The sequence below is a fragment of the Larimichthys crocea genome, chromosome VIII (genome assembly GCF_000972845.2).
Source record: "Larimichthys crocea isolate SSNF chromosome VIII, L_crocea_2.0, whole genome shotgun sequence".
In the NCBI taxonomy this organism is placed as follows: Eukaryota; Metazoa; Chordata; class Actinopteri; family Sciaenidae; genus Larimichthys; species Larimichthys crocea.
The window spans coordinates 15,888,034-15,908,470 of record NC_040018.1 but is presented as its reverse complement, the minus strand read 5'-3'; the positions used below and the strand labels follow the sequence as shown (position 1 = coordinate 15,908,470).

The window sequence follows — 20,437 nt, the reverse complement described above, 5'->3', positions numbered from 1 at the left end:
ATATTAATACACAACGGTACACGCACATAAAACACTGACGGAAATAAGGCACTCACACACTCACTTACCAGCAGCCCCAGATGGAGGCTGACAGTTGCATCTGTATAAAAAGATATTTTGGGGAAAACTTGATAGAGGATGAGGTGAAGCGAGTCAGGAGGGAGGAGGAGGAGGGGAGCCATATGGGGCGAGATAGTGAGAGACAAAGAAATTGATGCAGGCAAAGAGGAACGGGGAGATAAATTTCAAAGCTATGCTGCTCTCACCAGCAATTAAAATAATTTCGGTATAATTTGAGAAAGGCCTGAGCCGTCTTATCAGTTTTCCATATAGGTCTCCGCCTCCTCCTCCTCCTCCTCCTCCTCCTCCTCCTCGTCTTCCTTCGCTTCCTCCACCAGAACGTACGAGAGGTCGTCATGACTGAAAACTGACACAGTTTACACTGATAGCGGCTACCATGCGGCCGCCTCCTCGTCATTCAACTCCTTCCATTTGCATCTCTTGTTCCTGCACAAACACTCGCTGATGCACGCACACACAAGCACGCACACACAGGCCAGCCCGGCAAGGCATTACGATAACTCTGAAAGGGCGGTAGCCAAATATAAAACTGTGATCAACTGTGATCTTTGTATTGTGTATTTCGGGAAACACGCCTGTTATGTGTGCATGTAATTTTCACCTTTGAGCATAAGATGCTTTTCAAAAATCATCTATGATTCGGTCTACGTGTCTTCTGTCTCTCTCTCTATTTTTCACATCACCCAAGAAGAAGATTGTTAAGCCATTGGCTTCCTCTTTGAAACTAGGCATGGAAATTTTGATCAAAAAGCCACGGAGAGAAACAAAGAGAGATGAGAAGGACCGCACAGTAGAGAAAGTGTAGGCGAGCGAAACTTAATGTTATGTTGTCTCCATTTACGGGGGTTACTTAGTGACTAAAAATAGCAACAGACAAAACTCACAACATGCAGGTAGTGGGCATGAAACACAATAACAAACCCTGTTAAAATTTCACTGGTCCAATGACACAGTAGGTGAGGCGTCTTACAAATATTTCAACATGTTTGATGTGGATGGGACTTGATCATGTCATGGGTGAGTTGCGTGGGAACAGTGGGGGCGGACCTTCTCAAAACAGAGCGGCAAACAAGGCGCTGTCAAATGTCTATCCTTACTATTTGACTTGAGCCTACGTCAAACCTTACTTGCGTCAGTCTTGTGTGTAAATCGGTGCCTCCCCTACACGGTAGGTCTTTGGGGGAGCCGGCAGTTAAAGATTCCAACGTTATAGTGATGGTTTAACAGACACAGATAAACTGAGCATTCCCCTTGGGATACAAGAATCTCACTTGAGATAATTGCTAAGTTCCTCATAGATAGTCAGCAATGTTGAGGTCAAACTGTCAACACTGTTCTTGGTAGTTTCTTGTAATGTGACAACTGACTACAGACTTTTTGCTGCTTTGTATAAACATTCGTGGCAGAAAATGGTCAGTGGTTATGGAGGAGTGAGTGTGTGTTGGATAATGACGCAGTGTGTCAGGTAGCCTGGTTTCACAACATTGAGTAGTGTGAACCACTGGTTTGAATACTGTTTTTTCAAACACGGTTCCAAACTGCCACCATCAGCATGTGTGTGTCTGTGAAAGCGAAAGAAAAGAAAGAGTGAAAAACGTATATATATAGAGAGGCCTAGTGCTTCCAAGACTATTGTGCTTAAATGAGATGGTGCAATCACAAATGTATGGAAGAACCCGCTCCTATGTAGAGTTGTGTTTTTATTTGTCTGTGTGTGCACACGGAAAGCTTTATGGGGCATGCCCAGAACAAGGTGGCAAGGTGGCAGCACGTCTGCGTCATTTGGGAGGTTTGCTGGTTGTCACGGACACACAGAGGGCGACGTTCCAGTGAACAGGAGGTGGGTACAGTGACATAAGCAGGGCACAGTGCCCTTACCGTACGCAACACTCTCACAACTACATATGGAGGGGTCAAGGGCATGTACACACTGACTCACACGCACATTTTACTTTGATGTGTAAAACATTTCGCGAAAGGATATTGGCCATGTGTGTGTGTTACGTTACAATATTTTTTATCTTTCTCTGCTTGTCATATTGTGTGTGTTTTCTAAAGTGAATACATCTTTTTTGCAGTCTGTGAGCAGATACAGTACAACACAGAGTGCGTCTGGTTCCATACACTTGGCAGCATCCTGCGCACACACTGTGTGAGTGCTGTAAATAGCCAGAGTGTGTCGTGCATCTCTGCTGTGTTTGGACCTATTTTAGAGCTGACACAGGAAACAGGGCCATTCTGACAGCCACCCTGCCAGCCGGTACTGCACACAGCAGCCCCGGAACCTTCTGTTGCACGCACATACATACACGTGCATGTGTACACACACACATACACATGCAGGCAAACACACAGAAAGACCAGATTTTTTCCATGTTAACAACCTACCAGTGCTTCATCCACCTCATAGACTTCCACGAATCATTTCATTTCCTTTTTAAGTCAACACGGCTTCTCTCATCCCTCTGTTCATTCCCAGTTTTCCACCATTTCTGACTGGAAAGCACCTTTAACAAAAGCCCCCTGCTGTGTCACTTGGCAAGCCCCCTGTCCTCCAAATCATGTCTTTAGCATTGCACATTTCAAATCTTGCAGCACAGGGGTGATTTCACTTCTGAGCCAACTAGAAAGAATCTAGCCGCTTTGCTGTGTTACATATCCCTGCATAATAAGCAAAATGATAACTCTGGCAGAGGGGAGCTCAATTACCCAAGACACAGGTTTCTGCTTTCAGCTACACGAGACAGCTGGAGACCTGGCGCAGTATGCAGAGTTAATTTAGAGTTAATTCATGTTTGGGTTTTTTTGCTATTCTGGTTTATTGTTTCTGTAGCGTTATGCGTTGTTCATGTTTTTTTTTTTTTTTTTTTTTTTTTTTTTTTTTTTTTTTCCATTTCATTTGTCCAGCAGGGTGATGTAATTTAATTCAGCATCTTTGTTAATTAATTATTAATCGTTATTAATTCACAAAATATTTTGAGGGACGCAGAGACATGGAAGCCCTGACTCAGTGAGTTTACACCTAAATGAAGCTGCAGTGATGTGACAGTGCTAGCTCATTTAGAGACTGTTAGCATACAGACATAAACGCCTCTTCAAAGGCTGTGGCTGAGTCCCACTCACCAGCCTCTCATATTTGGGGTGGAAGATAAATTCTGCAGGCTGCTCCTGCCTTCCTATGTAATTATGTGCATGGTGATGTGCTTTTACAGCCTGCCTAACAGTCGGAAATTATCTCCCGGAAATGAAGTCCAATTAATTGTGGCACTTTGCAGCCGTACGTGTGTGCAGAAACACTGTAATGACACTTAACAGGAAATTGGCTCCTGTTTGAATATTTAATAAATAAGTTGCGAGGTGAAACAACCTTGTATGATACTGACAACCGCAGCTTGTTCTTTCATATATTTTTTTTTTTAAATGCGCAGCCATATATAGAGCTCCCTTTCATTTCAATGAACCGTTCAGATATAAGGAGGAGCTGTGTCACACTACTACTTTAAGATGCACTACATGTAAACATGATGTCACAGGTTCAGTTCCAGCTGTGAACCTTTGTTCATGTCACCACCATCTTTCTCTCCCCATATTTTGTCTCACTGTGTACTGCCAGCTATTGAATAAAAGTAAAAAATGACAATATATATATATATATATATATTTTTAAAACAGTGACAGTAAAAATGGAATGATAAAAATAGGTAGATACATTTCTTTTGAATTAGTTAAGGTATACACTATCGATCTAACCTAAAATGGAAAAGTCTATAAAGGGAAGCAGCAGTCTTTTAGGGTCAGTGACATACTGTGTCACGCCACAGTAGCTCTCTATTGTAGGACACACTCTGATGAATCAGCACTTTCAAAGAATAGCACCTTTTGTTTTTGTCCCTGGGATTCTGGGTGTTCTGCCCATAACTACTGTCCAGACATAACCCATTCATGAATCTGATTTCTCTTTAAATATTCTTTTATTTCATGATTGCATTCATTTTCTCCTGCATATCTTAAAAAGGTTCTCAATCAATTTGCACTGACTGAGATTTTCTGCTCCCTCTTTGGGATTCTGGAAAGTAAAAAAAAAGCTGTACCTTTAAAATGCACAAGTTTCCAAAACTCTATGATCAGTGTCTGCAATATTACATGTAGTCAGAGCTGCTGATTTTTGTCTTACTACTACAGTAGGCTGCTCTGCTCTGCTCGACACTTTGTTAAATCCGGACATTCTCAAATTGACTTGACTGATGTATCATGTATCACTTTTGAAGTAATATGCAAAAGGCTATTCCTTAAAATTTGATGTATTTGCAGAGCCAGAGGCCGTCTCATTACGTTTGAAACAAAGTTACTGAAAATCACTCCGTTTTAAACACCCCATTCTGCAAGACGAGCTTTCCTCAAATGTGTTCATAAGGATGTGTGTGTGTGTGTGTGTTTGTGTTGACATTCACCTACACGTATATTTATTTCTTCATGTTTATAACACTCACATCCACTTGTTCATTACCTTAGGTCATTCTGCTCTGCTTGGCTACACATAACAGCTTGCTGGTCAGTGTGTGTGTGTGTGTGTGCGCACATGTCTGTCTTTCTTGCTGTGTTAGGGCCTGCTATAGACCCATTGGGCTCGGCAGTACGGCACGTAAATGGCAGCAGAGTGGTGTGAGTGTCAGCCGGAACGTGTGCTTGGCAGGCAGTGGCTATGCTATTAGCAAGCGCTAACAGTTTTATTATTAGAAAATAAACGGTGCGCTGCAAAACTCTGAATGTTATTAGCACCTCACCATCTGGGTCTGACAGCTGTGTTCAGCCACCATCATGGCTGAACTGCTAACGGCTATATCTGAAATCTCCACTTTTTATCTCCAGTACTTTCACACTCATTCTCTGTGTGCCTGTCACTGTCTCGTTCTCTTGTTCTCTTGCTCACTATCTCTCGTTTTTTGCTCTCGCTGGGTTTGTTGCAGACAGATAGTGAGCACAGGCAAACATTTCATGGCCTCCCTCTCTCGCTCTCACACACACACACACACGAATATAGGCTGAATATTTTGTCTCATATGACTGTTTCATTTGTGATTGTAAACTTTTGGCCTAATTTAGCTGAGGAAAAAGACCTGTCCTATTGTTTAACTCTATAAAACATATTTTACACACAACAGACAGAACTCGGTACCTCTGGAAACAATAAGTCATAATGCTTTAGAAAAAAAACCTCATGCAGGTTCACTTCTACAATTTGTTGCTTTTTATGCACGTGTGAGAGTGTCTCGGCATAGATAGAAAGAGCTTTTTTCTTTTTTTTTTTTTACTGTGTGTGTGTGTTTTTCATCCACGATCACACAGCTTTGCAGGGCTTTATTTAAACAGATAACCTGCTACTAGAAGCCCCCAGCATCCCCAGAACCTCCTAACTCCTATTCTTGCCTCCCAGTCTTTCACAACAAACCCCATCGAAAGGAGACACCTCCAGAAATTAACACTCTTATTGCAGACACTGCAGAAAAAGCCTACCCTGCAGTGCTTCTCTTTCTTCAACAGAAAATACTTTTCCCTAAAACAGGCCAACTCCTTCTAGGGGTGCGTCTCCCATGCTCGACCTAATCTACATGCATACTTACCTTCCTTATATTTAGGGATGTCGCTACCAAGCAGCGTGAAGGACTCTAGATGGCATAGGAAGCTATTTCACATATAGATGCACAGGGCTAGCGTACAGGAATAGGATATAGAGCAGGGAAATAGTGTGTTTTCAATTTCACTGACCTCTTTCGTACTGTGCTGTGGTTCTCCACGGTCTAATTCTCTTTATTTGTGTTTCTTCACAGTGTGACAGGTTTAGGGACCTATGATGAACTTGAACATAGATAAATACATTTCTTTTTATTTGTGATTACTTGATGACTGCCTGTGTTGCCTCAGCAGGTAGAATATACACCAGTAGAAATGCAGTATCACAACTTTTCTTCCTTTCTCTCCCCTTTTTTGCTGCTCAATTTTGCAATTATTATTTAGTTTTTTACAAATGAAATCATCTTTTCTAAATTTTGTCCTAATGCCCCATTCATGTCATATTGTTCGTTACAAGCAGCTGAATCAGAAATGCTAGTATCAGAACAAGCATCTAGTTAAAATTCCAGTTTAGGCTTTTTTTAGCTCTAAAATGGAATAAGAACTAGAGATGTGTCAACAGACTGCTGGCAAAAACGGCAGCAAAGGCTAAATTACTGTCACAGTTGCTATACATCTAAATAAACTACAAAATGAACACAAATACAATTGATTCAGTTTATTTAAAAAAATAACTACAATGCTTATTTGTAGCTGTTTTTATTAGTCAACGAACCACCACAGAAGACAACAAAAGCTGCTACTAGGTTGTGTACATATACCTGCGGGAACCATCTCTGAAATATGCGTAAACACTCCCGAGTCAGAATAACGGGCGGCTCTTTCCTTCCCACTCTGCCGACATTGTGTGAATGCAGCGTAAGACAAAAATCCTGGAGCTAATTCTTGTATCATAGTGGGACAAATAGTGACATGGTCAGTAATTGTTGTAAATATGCACACAAAGCTAATTTGGACATGAGAGAACAAACTGTACAATATGACACAAATGTGTGTGTCGAGTGCAATTCTGACTGTAATCACTGCTTTTCAATGCACAGATTACAGTTTTTGTTCTCTGTTTGGGTAAAAGTGATTCATTTTGAAATCTTCAAGAGCAGTTAAACGAGTTCTGAATCATTCTGTTTTAGTATAGAACTTTGCTTTAATTTGGAATAATTATGGGATTGGACATCTGGATGCAAGTAAGGGAGCAATTTACAGATTTATTTCAGAGTGAATACTGAGCAAATGAGTCACTATGGCAGAAGAAATAACTATTTCCACTCTGGACCTGTTGAAAAACGTAACACAGCGCTGACAGCATGCTGGTATTTTCTTCAGCGGTACATGAATACAGTTTCTGAAATGGTATCAAACACTCTGCAAGCATGCACATTCATTTCGTTCCATCTGAGGTTTGCAAAGAGACATTTCTTTTTGATGATGTGTGTATTTGTGTGTGTTTATGTAGCTAAATGTACGCATCTGTCTTGTGTGTATGTGGTAAATGCACTTGACTTGACACTGACCACAAATCAAAGTGATGGCTGGCGAGTACCACATAAGAGAACAGAAATTAAGCAGATAAGTGTTGAGATCAAACAGACCTTCCCCAGTCGAAAGCTCCCCTCAAGGGGCAGGAGAGCTGCAGAGCACTGCTCACTGTATGTCTCACTTAGTGGAGTCACTGCCGCAACCACTAGTGAGGTGGTAACACGAAGTTATTAAGGGGAAAAAAAGATCAGTTATGTCACTTTTCTTTTCTCGCTCTGTGTCTTACTCTGCGTGTAGTATTTAATGGCAACTTTCAGAATAAATTCTACATGCACAGTATGCAAATAGAATATGATTGAATAATGATTTCAGCACTTCAGTGGATATATTATTTGTTAGTCTGAATTTGCGATCAGAGCTGAAGTGGTCCAAACACGACAGACAATGGGACTCCGAGGACAGATGAGGAATGGGATTGATGAGAGGTTTCTGTCACTGAACTGGCTGGAAGCCAGAACCTAAAGTGGACTGTGGAGTGTTAGACTTTGACAAGACTGAACGCTGTTTGTCTGACAGCCAGTTTAACTCCTCTGTATCTGAGGCCAGATCATATCCAGACCCCTTCTGCTTCCACGTCTTGTTTTTCCTTTTTTCTTTTTCTTTTTTCCTCATGCAGTTTGAGTTTTTCTCTTTTTTTCTCTTCACCCTCAGGTCATGATCACAGTTAGCCAGACCAGTTTAGGCTATTATTCAACGTCTTACAAGGCAGTTCCATATTTTTTTCCCCCTCCATTCCCTTTTCTTAAGTTGTTGTTGTTCCACCTTCTTTTTCTCTTCCTGTCCCTTACTTCCTATAACAGCAGTGATTCCTAGCCGAAAGATTGTGAAGTAGCTCAACTAATTTAGATCAAATTATATCCACATGTTTTTTTATCCGTTTGTTTAAGAGGAAAATAAACACACACTTAGTGTTACAAATGGCTCATGATATTTAAATGTATGCACAGCTATGACAGGCTGAGTCCACAGGACACACTGTGTCTTATATGGATTCACATGCTGTGCAGCCACAGAACTACTACTGAACTACATAGAGCCATCCCTTCTGAAATCTATCCAAGGGCTATGATGCAGTGGTACTCGAGTCCATCTAATAGGGCTCTGGGATTATGTCAGAAAGAAAGAAGAAGAAAAAAGAAACACTGCCACAGTCTACACTGTATCGTATTTAGTATTACATGCCCCTGTTGGGCTCCCACTTTCTCTGTCTGTCTAGCTCTGTCATCGTCTCATTCATCTCAGGTAGTCACTGTCCGTCCAGGAGCTGTGTTTTAGCTGGCTCTATTAATGACAGGGTGGCAGAACAAAGACAGCTTCATAACATAATTCCTCCCTTCTGACGGCCAAATTGTTGAGGGAGAAATATTGACTTATCTCGTCCATTGTTCCTGCGGTACAAATTCAGCCACTGAGCAATGAATACAATAGCACATTTTTACACTTGAAATAAGGCTTGTATTCAGCTTCCTCTGTTTTTTTATGTTCTGCCAGTGTAATACTCCAAAGTTATTTAGGTTTTTCGAAGAGGATAGATTTGATAAGTTATGTCTCCACTGAAAGAAATGTGAAGAGTGCGTTTGCGTGACTATGAGCGGGGGGTGGAGGGAGGGGGTGTATGTCGTGAGTACTGCATTGAGAAAATGTTATTACATAAATGGACTATGCAAGACAAAGACTCTGATATTATCATAATTAAAAGTGAGCAGCACCATATGGTGAGGGAGAGGAGCTGCACAAAAACAATCATATTGAAAGCCTTTGAGTGAACAGAAATACATGAAATGCTCATTTTTCAGCCAGAAGAACTGACAAAGTCTAAACATACACTTTTCTATAACCTTCTCCTCTCCTCTCCTCTTCTCTCCTCTCCTCGTCCTGTATGTGAGTGTATGCCTGGTCAGTGCCCTGGGCCTGCTAGGGGTCTACAGTATGCTCCAGGAATAGTCCAGTCACGTGTCCGCTCTGTGGGATCTGTTCCCCTGGCAGGAAGCTGTTATATGGTTACAGTTATTTTTGTTGTCTGTCTGGGGATAGTTTTTACTGCGCTCCAGAGGATCAATAATTGTCATAAAAAGACTGCGTCACCCGGTGCCCTCTTTGAGCAGGACAGTGAGGTAGTGTGTGTGTATACACATTTTTTGTTTCAGACATGCGAGAATGGATATTTGTGTGACTGTGTGCACGTGGGATATGAAAGGGACGTTTGTGCAAGCGTGTTTGCATCTGTTTCTATAAGGAGAGGTGTGAGCTGACACTGGTGGGTTATTATGAAAAAAAAAAAAACTACATATCTACAAAATTACAGTCTGTGGAAAACGTGACGTTACGTGAGAGGAAATAAGTTGCAGACAGTGTGGTATGTGAGGTTGAGAAGTGTTACAACACCCCCCCCCTCCTCCCCAACATTGTTTTAATTTCTTAGAAGTCCAGGTACTTTACACACTGCCCTCTTTGACCTGCCGCATCGGTCTGCTCTCCTGTTTGTCCCTTCCCGTCTGGAAGGCCACACCGCATCCCTCGTCCATAGCATGTCTGCTGGGTATCTGTGTCTCTCCTATAGCTTGTCTACTGTATACAGTATATGTGCCACCACAGCCCTGAAGCTGCAGTCAGCCCTGGGGACTCAGAGAGGAGGTCCTATAACAGCGCAGGCAACGGAAGCTGGCTCCCAGCTAATTGGTTCCTGTGTTAGCGGCACACAGAGACGGTGTCAGAGTCAGCACTTTCCCTCCCTCTTCCCACGTTCTCCTCTTCCTCCTTTTCCCTTTCTCCATCCCTGCCTGCCTGCCATCCAACCACAGATGCTGCAGGTTTGACATCCCTTCAGGACACACGCCTGAGCTAATATGTACACTGCTGGATGTTTGTGTGTGTTGACAGACGATTTGGGGCGTCGTTGCCGCTGCCAGTTTGACAAATAAATTCAAACTGCTGCTGCAAAAAAAAGCAATTTTATAAACCTAGTAAAAAATTAAAAATCATGTTTCACACTATATTTATTTCTCCTCTGAGGCCTTTTCCTGCTGATCACAGAGTAGGTGTCTGCTCTGCCACAGACTGGTGCTGTGTGTTCATCATTGCAGGTTGTCCTCTCACAAACAGGCTCAAACTTTGTGAGCCTGGCGTTAACTCACACACAAAGTATTGTCCTCCACGGTCTCATGTTCCTGCCGAAGGGTAAACACTGTAAGTCTGTTCACGGGAGTTGATGATAATGGGACACAATTTCATACACGACTGCAGTCACACATGATTTTGAGTCACGTTGGAACCATCATCATTTGATTTGACCCATTATTAGAGTCTATGCTTCTATAACTTGCAGAATATGATTTCAATGAAAGATATTTGCTGCATGGATCAGGCAGAATCTGGATTGTTGTGTTTAGAACTAAAACTATTAGTTATGTTTAGGGAAAAAGGTTAGCAGTAGGATATTTTTTAAGCAATACCCACCTGCCTATTTGTGCGTTAGTCACCACTTTGTGTTACTAATATTGTGTTTACTTTAAACCATAACATTTTTCTCATGTGGTAGTTGCTATGAGTCAATATTGTAGATGGATATTGTAGAAATCATCAATAAAATACAACGTGAGCAAATGTTTTTGCACATATGTTCACTATAAACATTTTGCATCGGCACTGAACATTTTGCATCGGCACTGTATGTTCAATATAAAGGATTCATTGTGGCATTTAATTAACTACAAAACAGATATTTCCTAATGCAAATTGGTTATGAATATCAATTTTAGAAGACAGGGTGATGAAGCGTTACAAAAGAGTGCAACCTCTGATATGAAGCGTCTCCCGTCACACTCCTCTAACAACGCTGTGGTCTTCAGCCTGACGATTTCAGTACTGACCTCCTTCATGAGGGTGGCTGCCCAGGCTCGGCCCCCTTCTCTGCCCCACTGCATTAAACATTGATGGAGCTGTAAGGGAAGGCTGGAGCCTGTCTCTTACTGTGGTCTGGCCCTTGCCTATAACAGGTCTCTTCTCTAGCTGGAACCAGTCTCCTTTCAATTCCTCTCCCTCTTTCTGCGATGTATATCTTTGCTACTGCTGTGGTGATATGAATGTGGTCGAATGAAACTGTCTGCAGCAAGTGCTGCTCAGTATAAGGAGACACATCAAATCTCAAGAAATGAGAGTGATAAGTGTCTGCTGCTGCCTGTGGCCAGTTGCAGAGCAGCGAGACGTGACTTCCTGGAAATGACTCTGTGTGTGTATTTGATTCCTGTATTCGCATGTCTATGTGTGGTGCATTTATGTTTATGCATTATGACTCTTACCACAGAGCACCGCTATATGAAAGGAAGTGGTAGGAGAAACAAGACAGCATTTTTTTTTCTTTCCTTTATCAGTGTGTGTGTGTGTGTGTGTGTGTGTTTGTGTATTTGTGTGCAGTGTGTGCGTATCCTTGTACGTATGTTCCAGTACTGCTGCATAACATCAGAGCATGATCTTAGATCCTAACACCTTGCTACCACTTCATTATCTTAGAGTGTAAAAAAATTCACACACACTAACATCTTCATATATCATCAATAATTAATTTAAAAATAGAAACAAAACAAGTGTGTATAGTACCAATTACAAGTAATAATAATGAGATGTTACATATGTTCTGTGGCCAGAAAAACAGCTCACAGTGACAAGTCCAGACACATACAGATCCAAGAGGGATTGAGTTGCCTCCACCCTACGTCGCCCATCCGTAACACCAGAGCCTTGCCCTGGTAGATCTGCCCCACAACCAACAAGTGGTGGAGTTCAGCAGCATACCAGACCTGATACTGAGTCCTGTTAAGACTGTAAATGTATTTATAGAGTGCAATGTGAGCTGGGTACGGTTATTAGACTGTGAGAGAATGAGACGTTGTAATCTGGCATTTGTGAGAATCAATGTCTGGTGTTTGCGCATGTGAATGTGCAAAATCAAGCACGTATATGTTTCCGTGACTGTGTGTGTGTGTGTGTGTGTGTGTGTGTGTTTGTGTGTGTGTTCATGCAGTGTGTTTCCATCCATAGATGTTTATTCATAGCTGAAGCTTGTGTTAGGCTTGTGTTAATCGGAATCATGCCTGATTATGTGGCCATGGGGCATGAAGGGTTTATAGACAGTGCTTGTGTTTTGTGCTGGCAGACTGGTGTGTTGGGTCCTGAGAAAGTCAACTGGCAGATCTGCACTTCCTCTTCTGCCAGTAACCTGCCATACAGCCCTCCGGCAAACTTCCATGAAACACAAGTGAGTACAGTGGGGCTATTCTCTCTGTTCTGAATTACACAAAGCAGAGATATGATCCGTCCTGCAACCTCTCTGTAACACAAGAGCAACACGCTGTAGAAAATAAGATCATGATGATATGGGGCAAAAGGAAAGGAGATAAAAAAGGTTATGATTGCAATAAAATTTCCTCAATTGATGTTTCTGACTTTTCCACCTAGAACAATCAGATGTGATAAAATCATCTGAATTGGCAAAAGCTAAGCTTAAGAATTCTCATTAATTTAAAGAGTTCAGACCAGTCGTCTGCTTCAAGGAAAGAGAATCACACGAGAATAATCGTAAGTGAAATAATCACAGCTCTGAGCAACAGCAAACGGGGATGAATAAATAAGGCTGACTAAATAAATGATCAGTGATTGTTTGGCTCTAAGTGCTGTTGCTGTAGCTCAGCATCCTGATTTAGTCGAAGCCTTCAGCCATCCCTCAGCGGAGCTATGGTCCTAGCGGAAGAGAAACGGCTAAAAAGCCCCATTCTTCTTCATACCTTCAATATTCAATGAGAGCGCTAATTGCACTGCGCTGAAAGAAAGAAAAAAAAAAAGGGAGGGAGGTGGAGTGGGGAGGTGGGAGGGATCTACTGGCTAATGGTCCGTAGGGGAAAAATAAAGGAGAGGAAAAAAGGGGGGATTTAAAAAGTTAGACATATCCTCAGGAGGTTCCTTCCTCTGTATTTTTACCTGTGCGTCTCTTAGCTATAATGCTAATGCTCATTAGCCAGTCTGTGTGATATCCGCCATATCACGGCTAGTGTTAGTGAACGTCACCGGGAGCACTCTGGCGAAGTGAGTGCATCCAGTGGTTACACATACGCTCCTCTGTTGTCAGCCGGTATCCAACTCAGGCTTTTTTTTTTTTTTTTTCTCATTTCTTTTCTTTCCTTTTTTTGTTTTACCTCAAAAGTTAGTTGGAAAGATATCTAGGAATATATTCGCTCAAGGTGCACCCATTTGTGAAGAAGAATTGGGGGATGCATATGCATTAAAAAGTCTTTGTGTGTATAAAATGCCAGCGCAGCACTTTAGCCTTCCCTCATCCTTCCACCCCCATTTCTCACTTTAATCTTTGGCTGAGTTATAATACAATAAGTCCCTATAATCATTGGATCTCCTTCTCTTGACTTACCTGGGATAAATGAATGGGTTTAAACAGGGAGGTGGGGAAAAAGGAGAAAACAAAATAATGCAAACCTAAAAATAATAATCATTGCAAAGCAAACAATAGTAAAATATTACATTTGATGAGTTTTACAATTGAATATGCTATTTATGACCACAAGGGGCAGCATGTACAGGACATGTGTCTCAGGTACCAGGCTGTGGTGTCTCCTTCTCCTCTCCCCTACAGTCAGCCCCTTTCACTGTCCCTTGGTATACGGCAACTGAAATACTGCTGATGGGAAGTTTTTCTCATAAATCATGCCATCCACCAAACAAAGCAATAAAGATGTTTGTTTGCATTATTGAAGGAAAAGTATTGCCTTGGGTCAGCTTTAAGCAGCAGTGTGTGCGTGCATGCATGCATTCTTAAAAATACAGGTTCACTTGGGTGTGTGCCTGCCAAGTTGCTTGGAAAAAAAAAAAGAAAAAGTAATTTGCTTAAGAAAAGCATATTTTGTTGAGTTCACTTTCTTTTTTCCCCCCCACACAGAAGTCAGTAATAGTATTTCTGATTGCTGAGCCAATCAGAAATCACCTATGTGTGTGTTTGAGTGTGAAGGTGGTGGTGGTGGGAAGGGGTACATACAGGACACATACACATACTGGAAATGTATGTTTGGCTGCATGTCTGTACTTGTGCGTACGAGTTTGTGCTCTTTTATGTTCCAGTTTTGTCTTTGGGGATCATTTACAACTCTCGACAATTTTATAACAGCCCATTTGGTGCTATTTATATTGATCACACAGGCTGCCAAGCACAGGCTCAGAATACAGGCTTTTCCTGAATTGCACGCTTTCTCTCGTTGCCTCTCTTCATCTCTTTTCCTTACAGCAGCTCGACTTCCTCCATGTTTATTACATCGATACAGAATCCCTTTTAGAAGCTCTTTTTCTGACTGTGCTGCATCTTCACATGTTGCTTTAGAAGGTGACATGATTGCCCTGATAAAGTTTTAAATATACAGTATATATAAACACATACTGTACATATGCATACTGTATACATGAATGGGCTATTACTGTGTTTACAATGCAACATTCCCCATGAGATAATATATAAATACTAATCACTGATCCTCACATGACTCTCTGGCACGTGTGTGTGTGATCTTTTTCTTTGTCTCAATGAGCTGCACGGGTACTCAGATAAGTAAAATACGTGGTTGTTTTGATTAATTTGACCCCACTTGAATTTATCAAATCCCTCTGCAATCACTCTTGAATGCACATTATGTATTTGATAACCTGACCTAAGAGTCAGGACACACACAGTACCTGTGTAGGATCATATCCGCTTGCTTGCTAATTAGAGAGCAACCCAACCCAGGTCTCCATCAATATGATCCTCCACTCAGTCAGTCAGTCAACAGCATTCCGGCTTAAGCTTGAACCTGGTACACTCATTAAAACCAAACCCAAGTATTTGGTTTGAGGTCGAAAGGCTTGCATGTAATTCGTCACTGCCTGTATTTGTGTGTGTGTGTGTGTGTGTGATGAGTATATAGGGACGTCCCCAGTTGTGCTGTAACTTAACCTGGTCCGTTGGAGTCTGTTCTGGGCTCTTGGCTCTACTCGTGCGGCCTTCAAGCATTCAGCACTTCATCTGAGGAGGAGTTTGTGAGGGGGTTTTGAGTGCTTCACATGTCCAACACACTGCTTTGAAACTGAGATAATTTCCTAAGAAGACCAATGTTTCTCCTGTTTCTCCCCCTTGAGAACGTTAAAACACAAATAATTAAGCAGTCAGGTTGCCAAGGCAGGCTTAAAGGAAATGGGAGTCATATCAAGTAGAAGGTGTACGCTGGATGACTCACATCTAAGAAACTGAAAGACATTTAAGAAGGACATTACCCTTTTGTTGTCTGCCTTACTTTTAAAACTTTTTATGATCCTGTTTACTCTGCCTCCTCATCCTTTTCCACTCCTCCCTCCCTCTTTGTCGCAGAAATGACTAATAGTAAATCGCTTTCTAGAGGGGTGCCGCAGATTGGGGGGGGGGGGGGGGTTGGACTACCTGCTTTTGTTATCTTAACACCCAGCGGCATGCGAGAGACAGCCATCAAACATCCAGCTCCTCACTTGACATAAGCAGACACTACTGATGTGGAGGGATGCTAGCAGTGACATGGTTGGTGGAGTGAGAGTGCACTGCATCCTGGGCTTGGCAGCTTTATGAGCCCAGGGGGACCATAAAGACACAGGCTTGCAGGACCTGAGCTACACTCTGGGTTAGGGATAGAAAAGCATAAGGGGTGGGGGGCAGGGACAGGATGTCTGTTTGGTCAGAGTTCATTCTTATCTGAGTGCTGTCTTCCCATTCACACAAGTGAAAGTGAGTTACTTCTATAACCAACTAAACCTTGAATGCAATGATAGTTACACAAACTAGCACAAACTTTCCTTTCTGACAGCCAACATTTAAACTGTACCTTAAGTCGCATAAATAGGCAACTACAAGCGAGTCAATGAGCGCATGACCACACTGGCAGAAAAGATGATTTCCTGCTTTTCACATACCTGTGGCATGTCGCAGACAGATGGATGGGTCAGTGTTTGTTTTAGCAGTCAGGTCTTTGGATGACAGGAGGAAGCTCTGGGAGAGCTGTATCAGTGTTTAGACAGATACTACTGGGCCTGAAAGACACACACTATCCTCAAGCCTTCGGGACACTAATCATCCAGCGAAGCAAAGGCCACAGGAAAAAAAGAATCACTTTATCAAAATATCAAATGCTGTGTTTAAATGGCTCATGGTAATGTCAGCTACTAATGCCAAATAATTTTGATGTACAAGATGGGTAGTTTTACTGTGTCAAAGGAATTTTAGTTGCAAATTATACTGTAATTTTCAGAGCTTAATAAGACTCATTGCGTGGACCTGTGGTAAACCCTGCCCATTTCATCCCTAACAAATACCATTAGGCAGAGCGCTTTTAGCGTTTTAAAATGGCCAATGATTTTTTTTACTGTCTGTGTTTGCCCTTGTTTTCAAAGCTTTCATTGTGACTGGAGGTGGCCCACTTGGCAGGAAGTTTAACAGTGCTTTATAGAGTGATCCTCATTGTCCAAACCACCTCACGGTTAGGAGTTAATGGGACCAGGTTGAGGAGGAGACAGAGAAGAGGCGAGTAGCACAGACAGGTTTAGACACAATGGGAACACACAGACACACACAGACACACACACACACACACACACACACACACACACACAGGACCGCATGGGCATCTGTTTCTACTGAGATCCCACTGATGGAGAACAGAGACTTCACCATCTGCAACTGGAAGGCACAGAGACACACACACCTATTCATGCAGTGCATACACAAAGTCACATAGTTTAAATGCAGATCAAAACTAGCAAAATCTAAATAAGTAAAAAAAAAAAAAACGTTAATCTTAAAACAACGCTGTTGTTCATGCCCTGTTGTCATGACTAAATGCAACTGGCCTAGTGACATGGTGGAGGAGATATGAGTCAATGCCAGCCAGGATGGTGCAATCGCATGCTGTTTTTCAAGGCGTGTGAGCGAGCACTGCCTTTACAACCTCTGACAGTAAGTGTGAATCATCAGTTGTTTCATCACCATCAGACTCTGACTCCCTCAGGAACACAGTATGGGGGTTGTGACCACTCCAGTTTTGTTCTCTAGCAATGTGTGAGACAACAAAGAAACAAACTTCATCCTCCTTTTTTCCCTCTGTCTCTGTCACGCTCCTCACTCTCCTCGTGCTCTCAGCGAGAGCAAGGGAAAAAATGTGTTTAAAAGTGAATCAGTCTTCATTGTTGAGCTGTATTTTGTTTTTGTTGCTACAGATTTGAGTTAAGTTTCAATTTACAGTGAGCTTTTCTGCATTTATACAGATTAGACAGCATTTATACTTAATCAAATCACCATGTGGAGTTGAAGGGTTTAAGATGGGCATCTATATTACACTTAACAAGAGCAACCACAGCTCCTCTGCTGCCTTGAACAGCTCCTGAGACCAGTTTGAGGGGGGGGTGGAAGCCCGTGGTAAAGGTGGTCATACTGAGGTTCACAGTTGTGTGTGTTTGTATGCGTGTCCTTGCACACACCTGCAAGCGCAAAACCTGCATCCGCGGGGGGCCAAGAAAAGGGAGAGAGAAAGGTAGGCAGTGAAGTTTCTGTTGCCACAGATACCGTATCATTTCTCACCACCTGAAAAGTCACCGGAATGCGAGACTGCAGCTACCGCTGCTGCTGTGCAAACGAAAATACTAACAGACTCCGAACATCTAAAATGCCCGCTGACATGTTCCGCTGAGCGAGCTTACATAATGAATGTTGGTTTTCAGCAAACTGTCTTGACAATGAATTAACTGGATTTATTGCAATAGTACATAGTGACCCAAGCTTTCTGCTGTTAGAGACAAAACACTAATGCATCCAGTTGTGTAGGTATGCTGCCTTTGTTGTCGTGTGCATTTGTGTGTGTGTTGTGGGAAGGTGTTTTATCTATAGTTATACTGTTTTGACATTTCTAAAAATGTATTATTTGTGAAACGGGTGTATTGAATTGCCTTGGAGGTACTGGTTTCAGGCCCATAAACAAATGTTGATACATGAGAATTAGGATGGAGTGTAGTATTTGTGGACTAAACATCGCTGGCTGTTTTGGCACCATCTACATCAACGCTGTACAAGAACACATCAGTCCTCCTGCATGGTTTACAAATTAATATAAAGCCCCCTGTTCATTTTCACATGTGCAGTTAGGTTGGCCTTTTTAAGAGCGTGTGTGTAAAATGACGGGGTGCACAAGTGTGTGTAAATAAAAGCAAGAAAGTGGGAAAAAGATAATTGACACAGTGGAGACTTGCCAAGTGGTTGCAAAATAAAACATAAACTCACTCGGATGAAAAAGAATAATTGCCACTTTTATTACCAAAATAAAATATGACCACAGGCTCCGCTGTGTTTCTTCAATCCTCAGATTACAGCATATGGTCAATATTGACTTCAGTCTCTGCTGGTGGACTTGATCTCTCACAGGTTATAGAGAAAAGGAAATATGTGATCACCTTTAACAGAAGTGTATTTTTATCCAGTTTTTATTTAAAGAAGTATTAGGATTACTTACTCACGGAGAGTCTAGAATGTACCCTCAAATGTCTAATTTCTTGTCTTACAGTTGTGTTTGTTTCCCTCTGTAACGTGATTGTCCGATACGAGCACCTTCCCAGCATTGCGGAAAGAATGGTATCTATTTCTGTTCCTTCCTGCCATGGCTTAGAGCAGGCATCCATATCTTACCATAACCCCATCGTAGTTCTCTCTAGACCCATATCTCTGTCAGCCTCACTGAGTGAAATGCTGCTTCCTGTTTGGTTTGTCCAACCAGTGTCAGTTCTCTCTTACCGGCTTGCTCTGACTTGTTCCTATGTCAACTTTGACCCTGCTTAACTGAAACCACTGCTATCAGCCAGGTTCGCCCCAGTCACAGGAAGTCATGCTCTGAACTCATGGCCTCAGCGATGGTTACAAAAGCAGGTTAAAAAAAAAAAATACACTGAGCAGAATCATGCGTACTATAACACAGTCATTTTTTGACATACTTTCAATATAGGAGGCCTGCGCACTAAGGTAAAAACAGAACAATAAAAAGTAGTGATATTAGAAAAGAAAAGTAGTGATATTAGAAGACAAATTGATGTTGGTTTTACTAGGCCATATATAATTTATGTTGTGCGGTATGGGTTTGTATATGTTCTGTTGCAGCCCTCTTCCCATTTAGATTAAACAAACAGCTTAAGGTTTCGATCGCTTATGGAGTCTATCTGCGGTACAACCATTATCTTTCATTCACCCTTTCAGAGATGTTTTCTATCTGACTGTCTCCTCCGTCCTCCTCCATTTCTGGTGTACTCCAAACCACTACCCTCCCACACGGAGCTCAGCAGCCCAGCAGCTGAAGGGTGAGACGACAAGTAAAAAATTTAAAAAGACAGGCCTCTGTTGGCTTAGTTACAGCAGCTAGTAGGCGCTAAGTCTCACGCTGAGTCTGAGGACAGAAGACGTGAGCTCCAGCAAAGCTCCGACTCCTGAGTTATGATGTTGCGTGTCTGTTCTGCTGTTACAGAGCCAAAGTTGAACGAACTGACAAAATATCTGTTGGGAATCTTTGATGAGTGAGTAATATTAGGTGGAGAAGGAGGAGGAGTGGCAAGAACTTGTGTGTGTGCATCTCTGTGGGAGTGCAAAAGGGTGGAGAGTGGTGGAGATATGAAAAAAAAAAAAAAAGATGAAGAGACTGAAGATGTGAAGGAGGGACAGACAGCGCGGCGGACCACTGAGTGTCTAAGAAAGTGAGTGTAGCACCGTCTCTATCAACCTTAATAGAAACACGCACCAGCCCATTATGGAAAGGTGTTTGAGAATAAATCATCTAACAGGCCCCTTTTCAAAGCATTACCCTGTCAAACCTAATCTAACCTACCTCTGTGTGCTCTCCCCTCCCATCCCATTCCACCCCCCCCTCACTCCCTCCCCTAGTGAGCAAAGCCGTTTGCCGCCTCAGGCAAGGGCTGGGAACATAAGAGCAAAGTCACAGCAGAGCCGTAGATTCGAGTCTCCACCAGTGTCTCTCAGACTGCATGCTTCACAGGAACAGGCCCACACTGTGAACTGAACACTCAGGGTTAACTCCAACAATGTGCATTTGATCACCCATTGCAAATTATAATAGACCTAAAAAAAAAAAAAAAGGCACAATTT

General features: G+C 42.2%; 1 protein-coding gene across 2 annotated transcripts in view; it reads left to right on the top strand.

Annotated features, from left to right (window-relative positions):
* Nucleotides 1-20,437, top strand: part of mafa (MAF bZIP transcription factor a) — a 71,098-nt gene that overhangs the window by 17,121 nt on the left and 33,540 nt on the right. The window contains exon 3 of one of the 2 annotated variants that reach the window (XR_002041573.2): nt 12,401-12,502. The exons of the other annotated variant lie outside the window; for it this stretch is intronic. The gene's annotated coding sequence lies outside the window, so the exon portion shown is untranslated. The remainder of the gene's footprint in view (nt 1-12,400; nt 12,503-20,437) is intronic. 2 annotated transcript variants of the gene reach the window in all.